At 42.2% G+C, this 17,813-nt stretch overlaps 1 protein-coding gene across 10 annotated transcripts in view; it reads right to left on the bottom strand.

The window, feature by feature from the left end:
• Positions 1-17,813, bottom strand: part of TEAD1 (TEA domain transcription factor 1) — a 248,569-nt gene that overhangs the window by 178,285 nt on the left and 52,471 nt on the right. Inside the window, exon 1 of one of the 10 annotated variants that reach the window (XM_073216223.1) lies at positions 6,133-6,477. The exons of the other annotated variants lie outside the window; for them this stretch is intronic. The gene's annotated coding sequence lies outside the window, so the exon portion shown is untranslated. Of the gene's footprint in view, positions 1-6,132; positions 6,478-17,813 lie in introns of those variants that run through there. 10 annotated transcript variants of the gene reach the window in all.

Raw genomic sequence — 17,813 nt, 5'->3', positions numbered from 1 at the left:
CCAAGTGTTCTGTACCTCATGGTGAACTGAACGTGTCTCGCTTTACTCACCGGCTGCCAAAGTGCACAGAGTCACAGCGGCAGGCACCTCAGAGACAGCCCTCAGGTGATTTTGGTCAGCAAGTTTGGTTTCACTCCCAAATTCACTTTAGGTCCCTATCTCTATCCCCTTCTTTTTCTTTCCTTTTTCCCACTTTTTATTTATGCTCTTTCACAGCCTTGCAAGCTGCCTTAAATTCATTCTGAAATAAGACTGGGAAATTATTTGTCTTCTAATTATCTCTTAGTCCCTCTTTCTCCCCAGCTCACCATGTGCCAGGCACGAGAGTGCTGAGATAAATGAATATGCTATCCTTCTATTCCTCAAGAACCCTTCCAGCAGAGACCTGAAACGTTCATTATACTTCCTGGCTTCAAGCCCCGCCCTGGGAAGCCCACCCTCCTCTCCTCCTCCTGCAGGAAGCACCTTCGCTCGCTCACCAGGACGAATGAACTGACCTCACTCACCACACAGGAATGGTTTATGTGCCTGCCGCCTCTGCAGGTTTCTGAGATTTTTAAGTCTTAGGTTCGTGCCATTAGTTATTTTTCTACCCTTGGCATTTAACGGAAGCCCCCCAGATTGATGAATGAATGTATGCCTAAAATAATGAGTCCATGGGTGAATAAATGAATGAACAAGTAAATGAATATAAGATGTCAGAGGAGGAATAAACAAAGTGCTATTGGAGCAAGGAACAGGGGTTGATTCTCTCAGCAAGAGCCTCACAGGAGATGACATTTAGGTTGGTCTTGAAGCCTAAGTAAGACTTACTAGGCCGACTGACTATACAAGAAGGGCAGGGAGAGGTGAGGTGGGGGCCTTAGCCCTGTTCAAAAGGTTTGGACTGTTACATACAAAGGCAACACCAGCATCAGGAGGGTGCAAGCAACTCCTGAAGGAGTGAGAAAGAAGGAGAGAAAAAGAGAGAGAGAGAGAGAGAGAGTGTGTGTGTGTGTGTGTGTGTGTGTGTCTGGGGAGATAAAGAATGAAATGAAAACAGATGATTTTATAAATTTGGAATCCAAATTTCTTAATCAAAAGCATTTTCAGTGTAGTCCAAGGCAAGAACAGTTCTCTAGATAAACTCAAGTGTTACAACGAGGCACATCCCTCAGGCATTCCAAATTTATAAAGGCATTTTAATGTACCCAAAGACAGTTTATACAGGTGTGCTTGTTTAAACAGCCCAGAGCCACAGGATTAACTCCGCTCGGTACCCAGTCATTCAGCTCTGCCAGTAACTGCTCATCAGACTTTGTCTTCAAGCATTCTACAGTATTTCCTTGGTTCCTCAAGAGGATTCAGTGCTGACAGTGTGGTCATGCCTAAACCCAACATGGGGACAAGGCTGCTGTGCTCACAGAAAGACACACACATCTGTGAAGGGCCAATGTGAGAATGCCAGCTAAGGCCCACATGTTCAATGTATAAGCTAACCAAAAATGTATGACACTGCATGTTCACAAATGCCCAGTGGTTCCCAGGGTGACTGACACAACTGAGTCCCCACCCTTCAAATAAGAAACACAATCTGCCATTTAATGATGACACAGTGATGGAACACCTGCATAGCAGGTCTTACACTGAGAGGGATACAAACTGAGGGGCCAATTAAAGCCTCGCCCTCGCCGCCATTCCTGTCCTCCAAGTTTAAACTGGTCCTCAGCTTCTACCCCGTCCAACTTTGGCAAGAGGAAGAACCCTAACTCTCTGCCTGGAAACTGGCCGAGGCAGGGTGAGTGCCATTCCCCCTTTAGACAGTAAGCCACTCATTCAAATGAACAAATATTTACCTGAGTACCTACTGTGCACACACACCAGCTCTAAGCAGTCCACAAGCACTTCAAGGACACACAGTGGGGCAAGACCCCCAAGCAAAGTGAGGTCCGGACAGAAAGGCTGAGGACCCCAATTCTGAAGTCAGGCCTAATCTGCCTTCACTTTTGCAAGGCCCAGGGTGCTCTGAGAGACAGTGTCTCTGACAACAGGCCTCCTCCCTCCTCACTCTTAACCACCCCTACCCCACAAATGAGTCTGTATCAAGTAAAAAAAGGCAAAGGCCACAACTTGATTCAATCAGCAGGTATGCAGCTCCCAGCACAGGCCCACGGGAGGATACTCTTCAGGAAAAAAAAAAGGTGGGGGGTGGGGAATAGTATATATTTCCTTCCAGGATGTTTTCCTCCTACACCTTCTGCTAACCCTAGTAGAGGAACAAGGAAGGAAGAAGCCTCCATTCCTCTGGCTAATCAAAATGTAATCCATTTCCCAATTACACCTACAGAACGTCACCAATACCCGCCCTCTCCCAGGCATTCAAGGTGTTGGTTCTCTCAGTACAACCAACTAGTGCAACCTGAGAGGCCAAAAGGCCCTGAGGGAAAGCAAGCAAGCCCAGGCGCCACCTCAGACCTGGCACACCGGGCACTGACACCTTCAAAGGCACTTCTCTGCATCCAGGCTGTGTCTCTAAATGCACCCAGGACAACCCAAAAGAGATTTCCCAGGCCCTGGATGAGGGACCCCCTACCCCACAGCCCTGCTGAGGGATTTTGCTGCTCAGAGAGCCTGGCTGAAGCAGCACCCAAAGGAAGGACATCATCCCAGGCTTCTCCCATCTCGTCCAATGTGACTCATCACCAACAAGGTCCACTCCGCCCTCCTCTCTCAACTCTGCTCCTCTCTGCCCCACTAACTTTGCACCAGTCTCATAGGCAAGACCTTACCACCTCTCTCTGAGCTGCGCTGTCCTCTATCTCCCCACACCACCACCTCTACTGACAACCTGGTTCTGCCAGGTTCCCAGCCCTGGATGTATGTCAGCAGACATAAAAATACAGATGTCAGCTCTAATGCTAAAAGTACTGATTCAGAATCCCCCAAGACGTACTTTCAGCAAGCCTCCCCTGTGCTGTTCTCCATCCAAATCAGTTTCCCTAAAATGCAAATATGACTTTTATCATACACTTATTTAAAACCTTTAAGCAGACCCCTTACCCCTGCCAGGACCCAACTGCATAATAGGCCACCATGGCTTTATCCACCCTGTATCAGCTTGCTTCTCAGACACCTCTTCAGTCCTCTATGTTCCAGCCACAGAACCACTCCAAAGCACCCAGACATGGCAGGCTCTGACTGCTTCACCTCTCCAGCCACCTGCGTCCCTCTGCTCAGATGATCCCCTCACCAGCCACTCCATCTAATGAACATCTTTCAAGACCAAAGCCACCAACTTCTCCTCTGGGAAGCCTTAGATTTCTCCATTTGGACAGGTCACTTATGTGTCCCCATAGCACCTCAAACAAATGTTCAAAATATACTTGATATACGTCATCATAATTTGCCTTAAAATACTTTCTCCCAACTAATCAGGAAGTTCCCTGGCATTCCTATATTTAACATCTCTCCATACCAGACAAGTTGTTGGAACTCAGAAAATGTTTGCTGAATTGTCTTCCTTCACGGATACCCCTAGAGTTGCAGGGACCACACTGTGCATCTGGAGAATCTACATGACAAAGCAGCTAAGTATATATAAAGAATCTTTGGAGTCCCAAGAGTTTGAATTTTGAGTTCTTCACGTATTAGCTGTGTCTCTGGTTTTTTCTCCCCTGTGCAAAATGGGAATAATATTACCTACCTGTTGTAAAGATTAATGAGAGGATTCACATAAAGTATAGGTATCTCAATCATCAGCAGTCATTATGTACATTACTTATCTATATGCTTATAGATTAGTGGGTATGTGCACACACACACATCTTAGAACTATGCCTAACACACTGTAAGTTCTCAAAATAACGTTAAGCCACCATATTTAATTATAATTAATAATTACTGCTTATATATCTATTTCCTGCTATACTAAAAATTTTCAGGAGGCAGAGACTGTCCATTTATTTCTGTGCTTCATCCCCACCCCAGCTCAATAACTGTTTGATTTAGTTTAACATAAAATATTAATACAAATTTTATGACTATTAAGAAATTCATCCTCGTTTAAGGAATTACAAAGACAGTCTCAGGCATACTCCAGCCTCCAAAAACCCTTACTCTAGGCTCAATATCAACTTTGCTACCTGCCCCCCCCCCACCCCTCCACTCTCCTGCCTCCAGGTAGGTCTGTTATCTAAGGAGGCACAATCTGAGGTCTTAATTGATGCGACACCCACCCTTGCCCCCAGACTGCAGCATCCCAGGGCCCAGCCCTTCTGCAGCACCTGCTCTACCTGGGAGACTGGCAGGGCCTTTTCAGCTCACAGTCAGTTCGCCCCCCAGGGACAAGAGGACTGCAGACGGCGGCCTAAGTGTCAGGTTACCACAAAAATAACAGAGGGCCTCCAGAGGGGCAAGCAGACCAAGTGCAGGAGGGAAGAGGCAAGAAAGCAGCCCAGCTGGAAAAAGGCAGACATTGGAGTTTGAGTCAAAAAGGAACCGGGTGTTAAGAAATGTACTTTGAATCCACAACTACACTCTCAAAAATCAACACTACAGCTCCCACAATAACTCATTCATTTACAACCCAATCCAGAGTAGCTTATATTTATATTATACTTAACTACTATGAACGTGCTTTTTAAAAACAATATTTTAGGGCAAGAGGGGGATGGGTTTTTTTTTTAGTTTGCTTATTTCAAACTGTTTATAAAAGTCAGATTTAGGTCAATGAAGATTTTAACAAATATTCTCATTCAAGAAATTCCCAATATTACTCAGCTTTAATTTTCTCAAAACTAAATCCAAACATGACAAAGTTAATTAGGTCTACTGAAGGGCAGACCTTCAAGAAAGAAAAGGCTAATACAAAGCATTTACACATTTGCATTTGTTTTTTTCCTAAAATGAAATCAAAGTTTATTCCCATGCTACACTCATGCTGGAACACGGCTGACGTGATGTGGTCCGACCCAGCCTGTATACAAATGAAGTTAACTTCAATCACTGCAGCAAGTTAGCAAGTTACTGATTCTTCATACATTGTTCTTTCATCTGGGTTAACGCCATCCACTAGGCCTCTTGAATTTGCTCCTAGCAAGTGCTTTATAAGAGAGGGGGTATAGATCCAGCTAACCAGAAAAGGTGCCCTTCTTTGGCTCGGCAGGTAAGCCCCAAGACCAGGCAGTGGATTAAGTTTCCCACTGTAATCCCTTATGCGTGAGAGACTCTGTGAATGCCCTGGTAGGGGAAGACTGAGCAAACCCTAATAGATACTATTAGATTCCCAGTCTGAATGTGTTGAAAGGGAGAAAAATGTTTAAATTCCAAACAGAAAAAAATGGATTTTCTGTGTTTGTTTTTGAAGTTAATTTTGATGGGGAAAAGTTCTCCAATATGCCATTATTTTGTAGTTACTGATTTGTATTTCATGTTAAAATATGAGAGTGACAACAGGGAAGACAGTATAGCTCAGAGAAGACAAATAGGGACTCTGGCATCTTACTACACAGATGGACAGTGACTGCATTGGGGTATGGGGCGGGGGGGGACTTGATAATAAGGGTGAATGTAATAACCGCATTGTTTCTCTTGTGAAATCTTCAAAAGAGTGTATATCAGTGATACCTTAATAAAAAAAATTATCAGGGTGAAAAGTATAAGGCACAGCAGTGTTCTTTCTGAACAGGACTCTTAACCTATCACAAATGCTTAAAAAGGCAGGGAGAGCTCTGAAATGACAATCTTACTGGCAGTCAGATTAGCTGGAGACAGGAAGATTCTGTGTATTTGTTTTAACTTTAAGGAGCCCTCTTCCAATCAAACCAATAAAAACTTCAGAGAAGGAACCTATTACCAGCAGAGTATGAGTTCTGTAAATTTAGAGAAGAATACCATATAACTAGTGAAATTAATGGCAGTTTCATTCTGTCTTTAAATGAAGAGTCAGTGTCTAGTTCCCAGAAGAGAGGATCTCATCCACCTTACTCATCCTTGTGCTGTCAGAATTCACACAGTTCATGCAGGACACATCACACCGTGCAATTACCAACAGGCACTACTACTGGCAAATCTTTAATAATCCTGATTTTTATCATAAAAGCTCTCATTATTATCCCAGCTCTCTTTGCTTGTTCAGAATGCCTGATCACTTACAGGATGATGAGAAAAAAACCGGGACTCAGCTCATCTTTCCCCAGCCATGTCTCCCAGGGAGCTGTTCGTGTCTCTGCAGCGCAATGCCACACCACCGAGCTGGCCAGCCGGGTTTAAAATTAGCTGAGCCCTGGAGAGCCACCAGTAACCTTCGGACAAGGTTAGCCAGCAGAGCTGAGCAGAGCACGGCTCAAAGTGACATTAATGAGAAGCCAAGTAGAGCTTTTCAACAAGCCCATTAGGGCCTCTCGGAACCCTTGCAGTCTGGAAGCTGGACAAGCCTGTGCACCCACATATGAGAAGGCTGACATGGGCTCTTATTTTTATCCCACCAAGTCAGCAGCTTCCTTTACAGGCAATAAAACACCCTCCAAAATGTGTTTCTCCAAGTTTAAATTCAACATACTCAGTCGCTGATTACATAATACTTTTGAAACTTTAAATTGGGTTTTAAAATTTTAATACTTACAGAATACTTCTAATTACAATGTTAATATCCATAAATGACCCAAAAAGTGGAACATATAGAAACATCCATAGGAGAAAATGAACATTACCCAGTCTTCCACCAAACAATAATCACTGCTAACAATGCATTTTGATGTATTTTCTTGCACTAACATTATTATTATTATTATTTCCTATAGTTTCGGGTTCTCTTACTGCCAACCTAACATCTCACATTCAAAATTTTCCTGAGTCCTGAAACAGTCTTTGTATTTGTGATTTTCAAGAGGTATAGTATTCTGTGCCATGGATATACTCTTATTGGACTATTTTCCCATGCTTGGACATTCAGATTTTGCTCCAACTTTTCCCTGTTCGGGCAAACATCCCTGTAATCGTTTCCTAAGGACAAATTCCTGAAGTCCAAGGGCAAGAAAGATTTGAAGCCAATGGTGCAGACTGGGGACCCACTGAAGACAGGGACAATCACACTGAAGTGTCTTCTGAATAAAGGAACTGGTCAGTGCTCTCCAGTTAGACAATCCTACATTCCACTGTGACACTTCCCAAACACTCTCAGGAGGTTACCAGGTACAGCACAAGTCCCCACAGCAGTGAAACAAAGGAAAAGACAAGCAAGAAATCCATCTTATCACCTCTAAACACCTGTCTGTCCAAGGCGATTCAGCTGCTGCTCGCACCACCCACACTGCCCACCCCCCACACCCAGTACTTCACTGGTACAGCCATACTGGGCATTTAAAATACCAAAATGCTTCCATATGAGTTGGTAAAGAGTCAGTGGCCCAAGCCTACTGAGTGCCCCTGTCCCCTTAGCTCTGGCCCCTTTCCCAGCGCCCCCAGGCCACCTCACTTCCCAATAAGTGGTGTAAGTGCCTGGCACACCTGGGGGCTTCCAGTGGTTTCCACTGTGTCAATTTCTGAACCACCTGTTAAATATTTTAAATATCACCCCTGTTCACAGGCAACTTGTAACTCAAGATTTGCTTTTAAAATTGTTGATCCTCCCTTTCAACCAGCCCCTCAGACCACTGTTTAAAAGCTTAACTACCATCACTTTGGCCCTGCTTCTTAAATTCATTAAATTCCCTAATATTTTGTTTTTAAAACTGAAATGGGCAATTAATAGGAAGTGCTCCCATTAAGTTATTCTGTACAGAGCACAGTGAGGTGGGTTAAAAAAGGTGAACATGATAATCCTAAGATTCAAGGACCTAGTCTTAATACCAGTGATACTGGTTCTCCAAGGATAAAAGCTATCTGCTTAAATCACATGAGACTCTGAGGAACTCTCAGGTTATCAACTATATATTCTCAGCAAGTGAAAAGCAGATGTACCAAAATGCTAAACTCTGAGGATAGAGGAGTCAGGTCACCTTAATTTATGCCCAAACTACCCTGGAACTGATTGGCTTACCTATAATACCAATACAAGCAACAATTTGGGTCTGGCATATTACTATGCACTTGGAAGCATGATCTCTGCCTTAGCTTTCTTTGCTGAACTGAACTGTTTTCTGTGGAAGGGAACAGATAACTAGTAAGTGGAACAGAGTTCATCTCCTCTAAATATTTTAGTCCATCCTCTACTGTGCATGCCAGAGCAGGAACACCAGTCAGGAAAGGGAAGAAAGACAAACAAGGGGCCTGTAATAGACTTGGAAAACCAGGAAGGTGCTAACCTGGAAGCATTACAGCACTGTCTGGACCAGCAGCTGGGATCATGGCCCAAGCCAGCATGGCTCAAAGTCAATGCCCATCCACATCTCCATTACGGAATAATACACTCCACATTTCAAGTCACAGTATAATGGGAGCAATCTTTGGCTCATAAAGTCAAACATAATGGCAGAAGTTTAAATAAATACCTTGTAGTAGTAAATGTAAATAACTTTCACAGGTAACGCCTATTCAACAATACATGTGCAAGGCACAGGTGTCAGGACTTTACTTTTACGATTTCTCCTAATCCTCATCGCAACTATAATAAAGACATAGTATTACCATATCTTTTATTCTGATAATGAAGAAAATGAAGTTTCAAAGCATTAAGTCATTTGTCCACCTGTCAAACAAATTCAAGCCCAGATCCATCTCACCTTGAGCTCAAGGTCTGTCTTTGTGAGACAGTGAACCTCCTATCACTGGAGGTAATCAAGGAATAGCTGAGACCTATCCTAAGTGGGAAGCTGTGCGGGATGGAGCAGGGAGAAGGCTATCAGGGAAGGTCCATTCCAGCTTTCGATCTATGATGGATAAAAACAAATTGCCTACTGTATGCCAGCTCACTATTAGGTGCTAATGGGCACAGGAGTAGGAAAGACTCGGAATGAACTGAGCACCCTATCAGAGCTGAGATAATGGGCAGCCATTCTATTTTTCCGCTCACAATAAGGCAGCTGAAAGCAAGGCCGTTGAAGAGTCCAGACTCTGGTCACTGCAATTCCAGCAGAGCTGGCGCATGGCCAGTGCTTCCTTCTCCCTCTCCGGAAACGAAACAGCAAGGATGAGATTCAAGCTACTGCAGGACAGGAGAAGAGTTTCTTGTCCTTCTCTTTTTAAATTTCTGCACCTGGATTTTTCTCAGCACAAAGCTAATGTTTACAGGAAATCAACTACTCAAATTTGTTTTGGAAAGCATCTACAACCAGAAAAGGAGGTAAATGGACAAGCCACAGAGGAAAATAAGCATGCATCTTCACTAGAGGGGAAAAGAATGGCAAATTCAAGCAAGCTCAAGGTGCTATTTTAAACCTCCTAATCAGCACACCCTTAGAGATAATAACAACATCTGTAGTGAATATGACACAAGGATATACTAGTGCTGTAGTGGAGGTGAAGAGCCAACCCAAATGGCTATGCTTATTAAGAGCCTCAAAAGGCTTCGATTCTCTTAGTAATCCTAACCACAGCAATTTATCAAAAAGAGAAAATTCCATGGAAGAAAATATTAGGAGCACAAAGATAGACATTATAGGATCATCTCTAGTATTATGAATAGCAGAATGACTTTGCACAGTACATGAATGCAAAGGAAAATTGTATCGATTTACAAGAAAAATTAAAACAGACTAAATATGAGGAACAGTTTCTCAAAGAATATTAATTCCAAAAAGCAAAATACAAAATTGCATGTATATATGTATTATATATTTTATATGTATTTCGACATAATGTATATATTATGTTTATATATCTATATATAATTGTATATGTATTTGTTATTACAACTTTATTTTTATGCATATACCTACAGAAATAAAGTAAAAATAAAAAGGAAATGGTTACTCTATTAGAAGGGGGACACTACAAGTTTTTGTCTTATACTTTTTTTTCATGTTCTGTTGTTTTTGTAATTTTTAAGAAATGGTTCCAGTTTTTTTTTTCAAACAATATTTAAGTAAACATCAGATGCAAGTTGAGATATTCTAGCACTTGACTATGAAAAGAAAGCTTAGAGATCAGACATCTGTGGATACTTGAATTTTCATCACCAGGATCCACCCAACCAATCTCTCAATTTGTGTCTAGACACAATCTGTAAACACACACACATACACACAAGCACACACCCATGCAGATCATCGCCTATTTTAGGTTGACATAAAGACTTGAGGTTCCCCTGAACATTACAGAAGCCGTAACAGTGCCTAACACTTGCAGAGTATATTGTCTGTACCTGCCCCATACTGAGCACTCCATACGTCGATTTACTTTAATTCTCATGACAATCCTGTAAGAAAAGCACTATCATTATTCCCACTTAGAAATGAGAACTAAGACACAAAAAGTGAAAATGCATTGCCCCACATCACTCAGACAGGTAGCAAGCAAAGTCAGGATCTGAACACAGTCTGACTGCAGAGTCCAAATTAATAACTACTACCAGACCAGACTGCCTATCCGTGTAGACAACTCTCCCAGCTGCTGCTATGCTGTTGCTCTTTTTTGAAATGTCCCTCCTCCCCCTAACCTCCAACAAAGAACCCACACATTCTTCAGAGGCCAACGCAAGTGCTCCCTTCAGCAAAGCCTTCCCCTGCTTCCCATGCAGCGTGTGCTGGGTTTCCTATGAAGTCTCACAGAATTTTAAACATACAACTGCTGTTTCACTGACATTGTTGAGTAATTGTCTTGAGTCTATGTCCCCGATAGACCACGAGTTTAGGGTGGGGAGTAGACACAGGTATTCTTAGTACGTCTGCTGAATAGCCTGAAGTCTCGCAAGGAACATGTAATCAAGGAGGAAGGGAGGGACAGACCGACAAGCGCATGAATGACTTCTCAGAAAAGGGACTTGAGAGCTAATTAACATGTTGGCAAATATTTCACACATGCCTGGGGTTAAAATAAAATGGCACCTTGAAGAGTATTCAGCCTTAAAAAGGAAGGAGATACTGTCACATACTACAATGTGGATGAACCTTGAAGGTATTATGCTAAGTGAAATAAATCAGTCACAAAAGGCCAAATACAGTATGATTCGACTTGTGTGAGGTCCCTGGAGTAGTCAAACTCATTGAGACAGAAAGGAGAAGGATGGTTGCCAGGGGCGGAGGGGGAGGTGGAATGAAGCACAGGGTTTCAGTTTTCCAAGATAACAACAGTTCTGTAGATGGGCAGTGATTATAGTAGCCACACAACGTGAAGGTACTTAATGTTACTGAACCATACACTTAAGAGTGGTTAAGACAGTAAATGTATGTTATGTTTATTTTACCACAATTAAAATTATGGTTAAATAGGTAGACAGATGGATAGATACATACATTGAGTCCTCAGAGCAAAGCAGTCAGACCAAGCCAAAGTGCCTCTAGTGGAATTCAAACATACCTCAGTGTTGAAGAACTCACCACTCCATGGATGTCTCACAAATACACATAGCTGTCACATGTTTCTTTCCAAGACACAGCACCCCTTCAAATTTTCTTGAGGCCAACGGACTATGTTCCTCTTTACAGGAACAGAAGTTTAAACTGCAGTTTGATTAATTTGTCAGGCACCCATTCTTTGGGCTAAAATTAGAAAACATTTCTTAAGGCTGCTAAATCTTTATCCACATTAAGAGGTCAGCTCAGAAGCCAGTGGCAATAATAGCTGTTCTGTGACAAGTCCACTTTCCATTTTTATGGCAGCTGGTATTAAGTAATTTATATGGTAAATTAAGTAATTTATATGATAAAGCTGTTCTGCTATACATACCTCCAAGTCTATTTTTGGTGTATGTTTCACACAGAAGAACAAATTTTTGGATTTGCTACTGGGAAAAGTATGTTTCCTTTATTTTTTCCCTCCAATTACTGAGCAAACTCTAAGAGTGATGCTAAAAGGCAAAGATAAGCTAGGCTCATCCCTACTGGAACCCTACAATGTAGCAAGCTGCCACAGTATACAGAGCCCCAAGTGAAGAGCACAAATGACTTTTAGCACGACTTGAGTTGAGCTTTAGGGCAAACCAACTTGGAACATTCATATACCTGAGTTATGCACAACTCCAACAAGTAATGCTGAACTGACAAAGGGAAGACTGTAAATAAGAAATACACCTGCTTCTAAGTTGTCTGGAAACTCTCAGTCAGGAAGCAAAACTCCTTGCACAAACCTGAGGTTTTGATTTTTAGCCTTTCACAAAGAAACATGATAGATAAAATAAAGCGTATCTGAGGATCTGAGATAGAGAAGCTGAGACTCAGAGGGCATTTTTAAATAGAGATACTGCCTCCCTCCCTACCTCCCCTCCTCCCCTCCACTCCCCTCCTTCATTTTCATTGTAGTCAAACTATCCTTACTAAAGCATTTATTTGAATTATGAAGACAGAAATGTGTCAACACGCAAACTGACTCTGAGGAACTTAACTTCTGCTGGGTAACATACAACAATAATAAAACCTTGAATGATTCCTTTTTTTTTTTTTTCTAACCTGGGCCTCAGTTCCCTTATCTATAAACAAGGGAGCTGGAACAGGATTTCCAGTCGCTCTGAAGTATAAGGTTCTATTTCTACTCCAGTCAGCTCTCTACCAGAGCAAATGGACTTCTAGTCCTATACATGGCTGGACTGTCCAACATGCGAATCTTTCTAGAGTCCCATAAAATATTATCGACAACATTACATATATATGCATGCTTCTGAAAAAGCAGACTATTTCTGACAAAAGAATAAAAGATCTTGATTATAATTCTGTATGACTTTTTAAAAGCACTTTTCAAAAGTAGATCTTATAAGAAATTATAGGAAAATTTTAAAAAGAAAATGTATTTTCATCTACAACACATTTACAAGAGAAGCAAGCTTCACTTGGCTATCTCAAAGAAACATTCCCTGTTTTTTTTTCTCTCCTGCTTTGCCTGTGGTATTTCCTTATGAATAGGTAAAAATGAAAAACCAAGGTTCCAGCTGCAGCCCATCATATCCCATATGGCCATCAAATCTGATAAAATTTCTATATTTAATTAATAAAGTCAAGCATCACTCAATAATCTTTGAGGATTATAACTTCACCTGAAACTTAGAATACAGTGAATACTGACAGGTCTTTTAGGCTTAAGATCATTGTAAAATTGTATGTTCAAAAGAAGGTGATCACTTCTATCCGACTTTACAATGATAACCAGTTGAATCCAACAAAATACCTGAAATCTTAAGTGCAAATAATATTTCTTATTCCATATTCCTTCTTTAAACTGAATTCATTTTTATTTTAGGATACAGTGCTATTACGCAAACCTGTCTTTCCTAAATAGTTTGTTCTAGGTCAAACAATGGCAAAAAAAAATAAAGATGTAAAAAAAGAAGCTCTTTGGTCTTAATCGGCTTAAACACGCTCACATATTCTGGTTTTGAACACAAATAGTAAAGGGGAGGAAGAAAAAAGGGATGCATTTCGATTTCCGAACATTATGTGCTGATTCATATAGAGAAATCTGAGAAGCAAACTATTTGCCAGAGCAAACAAATATCATAATCATATTAACATTTTAAAGGAGAGTTTTGTTCACTATTCCCACATACTGATGAACTGTGTGAGGACTGCCTTATTCACTTCTCTCGCTGTCCAGATAAAGCCTGACCTGCTATGTGCTACTTCTGTAGCGCTGACTGTGACACAAAAGTTTGGTAAGTAGTACCTGGATTGCTAATAATTTAGTTCGGTGTCATAAAACACATAAAATCATTTGTTCAATTAGCCTTTAAGAGGCACGTGGCCAATTTCAGGCCAGGCTCTCTGCAGGAGAGGCTCAATGAGTTACAAACAGGCTCCTCTCTCAAAGACCTCAAATTTACTGAGAGGCAGATAGGTCAGCTGTAACCCCAGAATCCAGAACAGTGCAAAGCACACAGGTGTTCAAAAATATAAAGCAGGAGGGAGGAAGGGAGGGCAGAGGTCTGCACAAGACTTGGCGTTTGGCAGGGAGCCTGACTCCAGCACTCTGCAGCCGTAACCACAGCGCTGCACTGCAAGCTGCCCCGCCTCAGTGTCCTCCTGGGCTCCCCCAGGGTGATGATGAGATGACATGCATGGAAATGCCTGCAAGGGCAAATGTGTTGACCCTGTATCTGCCCAGCACCGCCCCTGTCTGGGCAGGGACCAGAATGACATGACCACCGCGGCAGGGTAAGGCTTGTTCTCCTACTTCTTCCTTCCCCTTTGCTAATGCTTCCTACAGAAACCTCTCTCCCCGGTGCTGACTGAGACAAGGCTGAGTAAATGAAATGAAAAGAAATTGGGAGGAAAGGAGAGGAAAACAGAATCCTCTGGCTAACTGTGGGCAGGGAGAAGACGGCCATTCTTCGGAATGGAAGCCATCAGTGATTCTAAAATGGAAAAGAAAAACAAACCAAAAAACCAACTCCTAAGCCAGACACACCTAAAGCATTTCAACTTCTACTGGTCAGATGGCTTTCCTGGACTACCTCAGATTCTTAACAATCAGCCGGAGTTATTTTCTGTCTGTCTCCTTGTTTGAATTTCCTTTACTAAATTGGAAATAACTGCAGCACATTAACACTTGATTCAACACAAAAGACGAAACTAAGCTTAAATATAATCTTGGATCTTTCATTTTCTTTTTCAAAAAAATATGGGTGTTTATATATTTGTGGGTCTAGTTGTGAATGTGTTCATGTATGTAGGTACACTCATATCTGTATGTGTGTTACTTAAGTAGGTATGCATCTATGTTAACTACACTAGCCTTCTCGTTGAGCGAAGCATGACAGAAACCAGCATGTGCACAGAGGGAGGCGGGAGAGGTAAACTGTGCGTTGACCTCACCTCAGAAACCTGCAAGCTTAACCTGTGCAAATCACTAAGGTCCCACCCAAAGAAGCAACCCTGAAATTCCCAAGACAAGCAGAGGGGCACGGCTGGGGGTGCTCACACTCCCTGTAGGTGGACCCAGCCCCTGAAGAACCTGTCTCACTTCCTGGAGGAAAACTTCCCTTTTAGTAAACAAGGGCTTCTGCCCTACCCAGGAGGGCTGAACCTGTTTGGGAAGGGAAGCAGAGGCCCCAGAGCTACCTTCATGCCTGGGAAAGACGAACGCCACACCCAGGGAGCTGGAACACACAGACTCTGGCCCTTGACGCTCTGGAGGTTAAGATGTGCTGGGAAGTTGACTGCCGTTTAACTCAACAGGCCTTTACTTAGCAGAGGCTCGGTTGGAACCAGTGCTCAGAGCTGACTACTCCTCTGTCAGCACCGTCTTGTATGTGACTCACAACAACCCAAAAAGGCAAGCAGGGTGGTACTTCTCTCCTTCCCCAGGTGAGGGATCTGAGACCCAGGAATGCTGATGGGCCACTAAGTGGGAAAAATGGAGCCTGCAAGCTGCCTTCACACCAGAAATCTGCCTTCAAGAGTACTGGTTGGGGGACAATCTGAGCTCTTGGCTTCTGGCTGTGGTTGTCTTTGATCCAAGGATAATCAATGGTGAGTAGGTCTTAACTTTGTGAGCCTTAAGCTCAATGAACATAAAAAAAGAAAAAGAAAAGAGCAAGTCTGTTCCACAGCTCACAGAACAGAGTCAGAAAGAACCCTCTGTAAGGTCGATCGTTACTCCACCCAGTTCTCCAAGATGGGGTGGGGAGCTCCCTGTCACTGGCTCACCGACCAAACATCTCCTCTGCCACCCCTCATGGCCCAACTCTTTTTCACTGCCTTAGGTGATTACCCTCTGTGCCCTAAGGAATCCCTCCACCAGGTACCTTTCTGGGAGACATCACTATCCATTCTCAACAATTAGCTCAAGCTCAGTCCACCCCTAAGCAGTGTCAGAAGAGTCTCTGATTTTATTTCACCCCATCTGATAGTCAGTTTTTGTCTCTCCATCCTCATTGTCAGCTTCTCACCCAGAGACCCAGCCTACACTTTTCTATATTCTTCATCACTGTGACCCCTCTGCCACTGCCTTGACTTCATCCCTAGAGTCAAATCAAGACAAATATTCAGATGGCAACATTTTCTGGGAATCCACTAGGTCACGCATAATAAAATGGAAGTGGGAACTGGGTTTTTTGAGAGAAGTAATAGGATACAGTCTTGGCCCCAAAGAACACACAATCTAACGAGGAAGATGGAAATGGAAATGATTTGCTGAATCACTTGACACTGAAATTTGCCAGTGACTGGGAGATGGAAGGGACACTGAGCATGAAGGATGATACAGCCTGCTCCTGGTACTATCATATAATGACTGGCTGACTTTAACAAGGTAGAAACTTAATAAGGATAAATGTCAAGTCATGTACTTGGGTCCAAAAAAAAAATCAATTCACAAGTATAAGGCTGAGAAGATCACATGAGAAGTCTTAGGGGATTGGGGTTGCCCACAAGCTCAGTGACTCAGTGTGATAAGGCTACTATAAAAGCTAGTACAAAATCAGGCTGCCCTGATTAGAAATGCTGCATTCAGATTAAGAAAAGTGAGACCTCAAAATCTGGATCCCAGAGACCGTAGAGGAATATGAATGCTCAAAAGGAAGCGCATTGCCTCAAGCAGACAGAAGTATGAAGCCACATCCCAGGATGAATGAGGAGGATGAGACTGGAGAATGACTAAGAGCTTCCAACTAGCCTTGGGCTTTCCCACTCCACTTCCAGGAACAGATAACAGAGATACAGTTCACCTGAACTATAATGGCATTAAGATTAACTAACCTACAGAGTATTTATTACAGCATGGTTTATAATTGCCAAAAAAATGACAGGCAATAGGTAAAATATCTGATGAAGGGAATAAACTATATGTCATTGTGAAATAATGCTACCAACTACAATATCATAGATGTTTATTGATGTGAAAGGTGGTAATAAAAGTCTATTTCTAAGAAAAAGAAAATTACAAAACATTATGCACAAAAAGTATAATTCATTTTGTAAAAAACAACAAAAACATATGCACACATGAAAAACTGCCCTGAAAAGGCTCTGGAAGGCTCTGCAGTGTGAAGCTAACAACAATCTATGCATGGTACAATTTCTGATAGTTTTGAATTCTTCCTTTTTAATTCTCCATATTGTCTCAATGTTTTGTAATGGATACATAGCACCAATCTGGTAAGAAAAGTTATTTTAGATTTTTCAAAAGAAAAAATCTAAATGGGCTAAGCATATGAAAAGAGGAATTAAGTTTACACTGCACGGCTCCATCGGGAGAGGGGCTTGGAATTAATGGGTAAAGACTCTAGGAGACCCTGTCCAAGCTCAACAGATGATGAGTCTATTAGAGAAATAAACAGCCCTTGGTTGCAGTGAGCTCCCCATCAAAAGAGGTAGGCCTCTAGGATGCATTAATTATCTGCGAATGCATGGTAGGAGAGGCTTCCATGGAGTACAGGGTTGGCGTCTTTTAAATGACCTTTAAGGTTCTCTCTAACCTATATATTCCAATTTCTTCAATACTGCTTGAGCCATCCCCGCTCCAGAATCTACAACACCTCTACTTTTCTCCTGTAAGTTCAAATCCTCAGTCAAGCTTTTAGGATCTACCTCTGCTATCTCTCCAAATCAGAGCCAAATATAGTAGTACAGTTAAAAGAACATTCAACTGGGAACAAAAAATAGACTCAGATCCCAGTGGTACCTCCTGGAAACACTATGGCCTTGGACAAGGCATTTAATCTACAGGAGCCTCAGTGTTCTCACCTATAAATGGCAGTATAATTTCTACACCATCACAAGGTTCTGCTGACACTTCAAGATAAAGCCTGT

The sequence above is a fragment of the Manis javanica genome, chromosome 11 (genome assembly GCF_040802235.1).
Source record: "Manis javanica isolate MJ-LG chromosome 11, MJ_LKY, whole genome shotgun sequence".
NCBI lineage: Eukaryota > Metazoa > Chordata > Mammalia > Pholidota > Manidae > Manis > Manis javanica.
The sequence above is the reverse complement of the archived record's forward strand: the minus strand, read 5'-3'. Positions and strand labels throughout refer to the sequence as shown.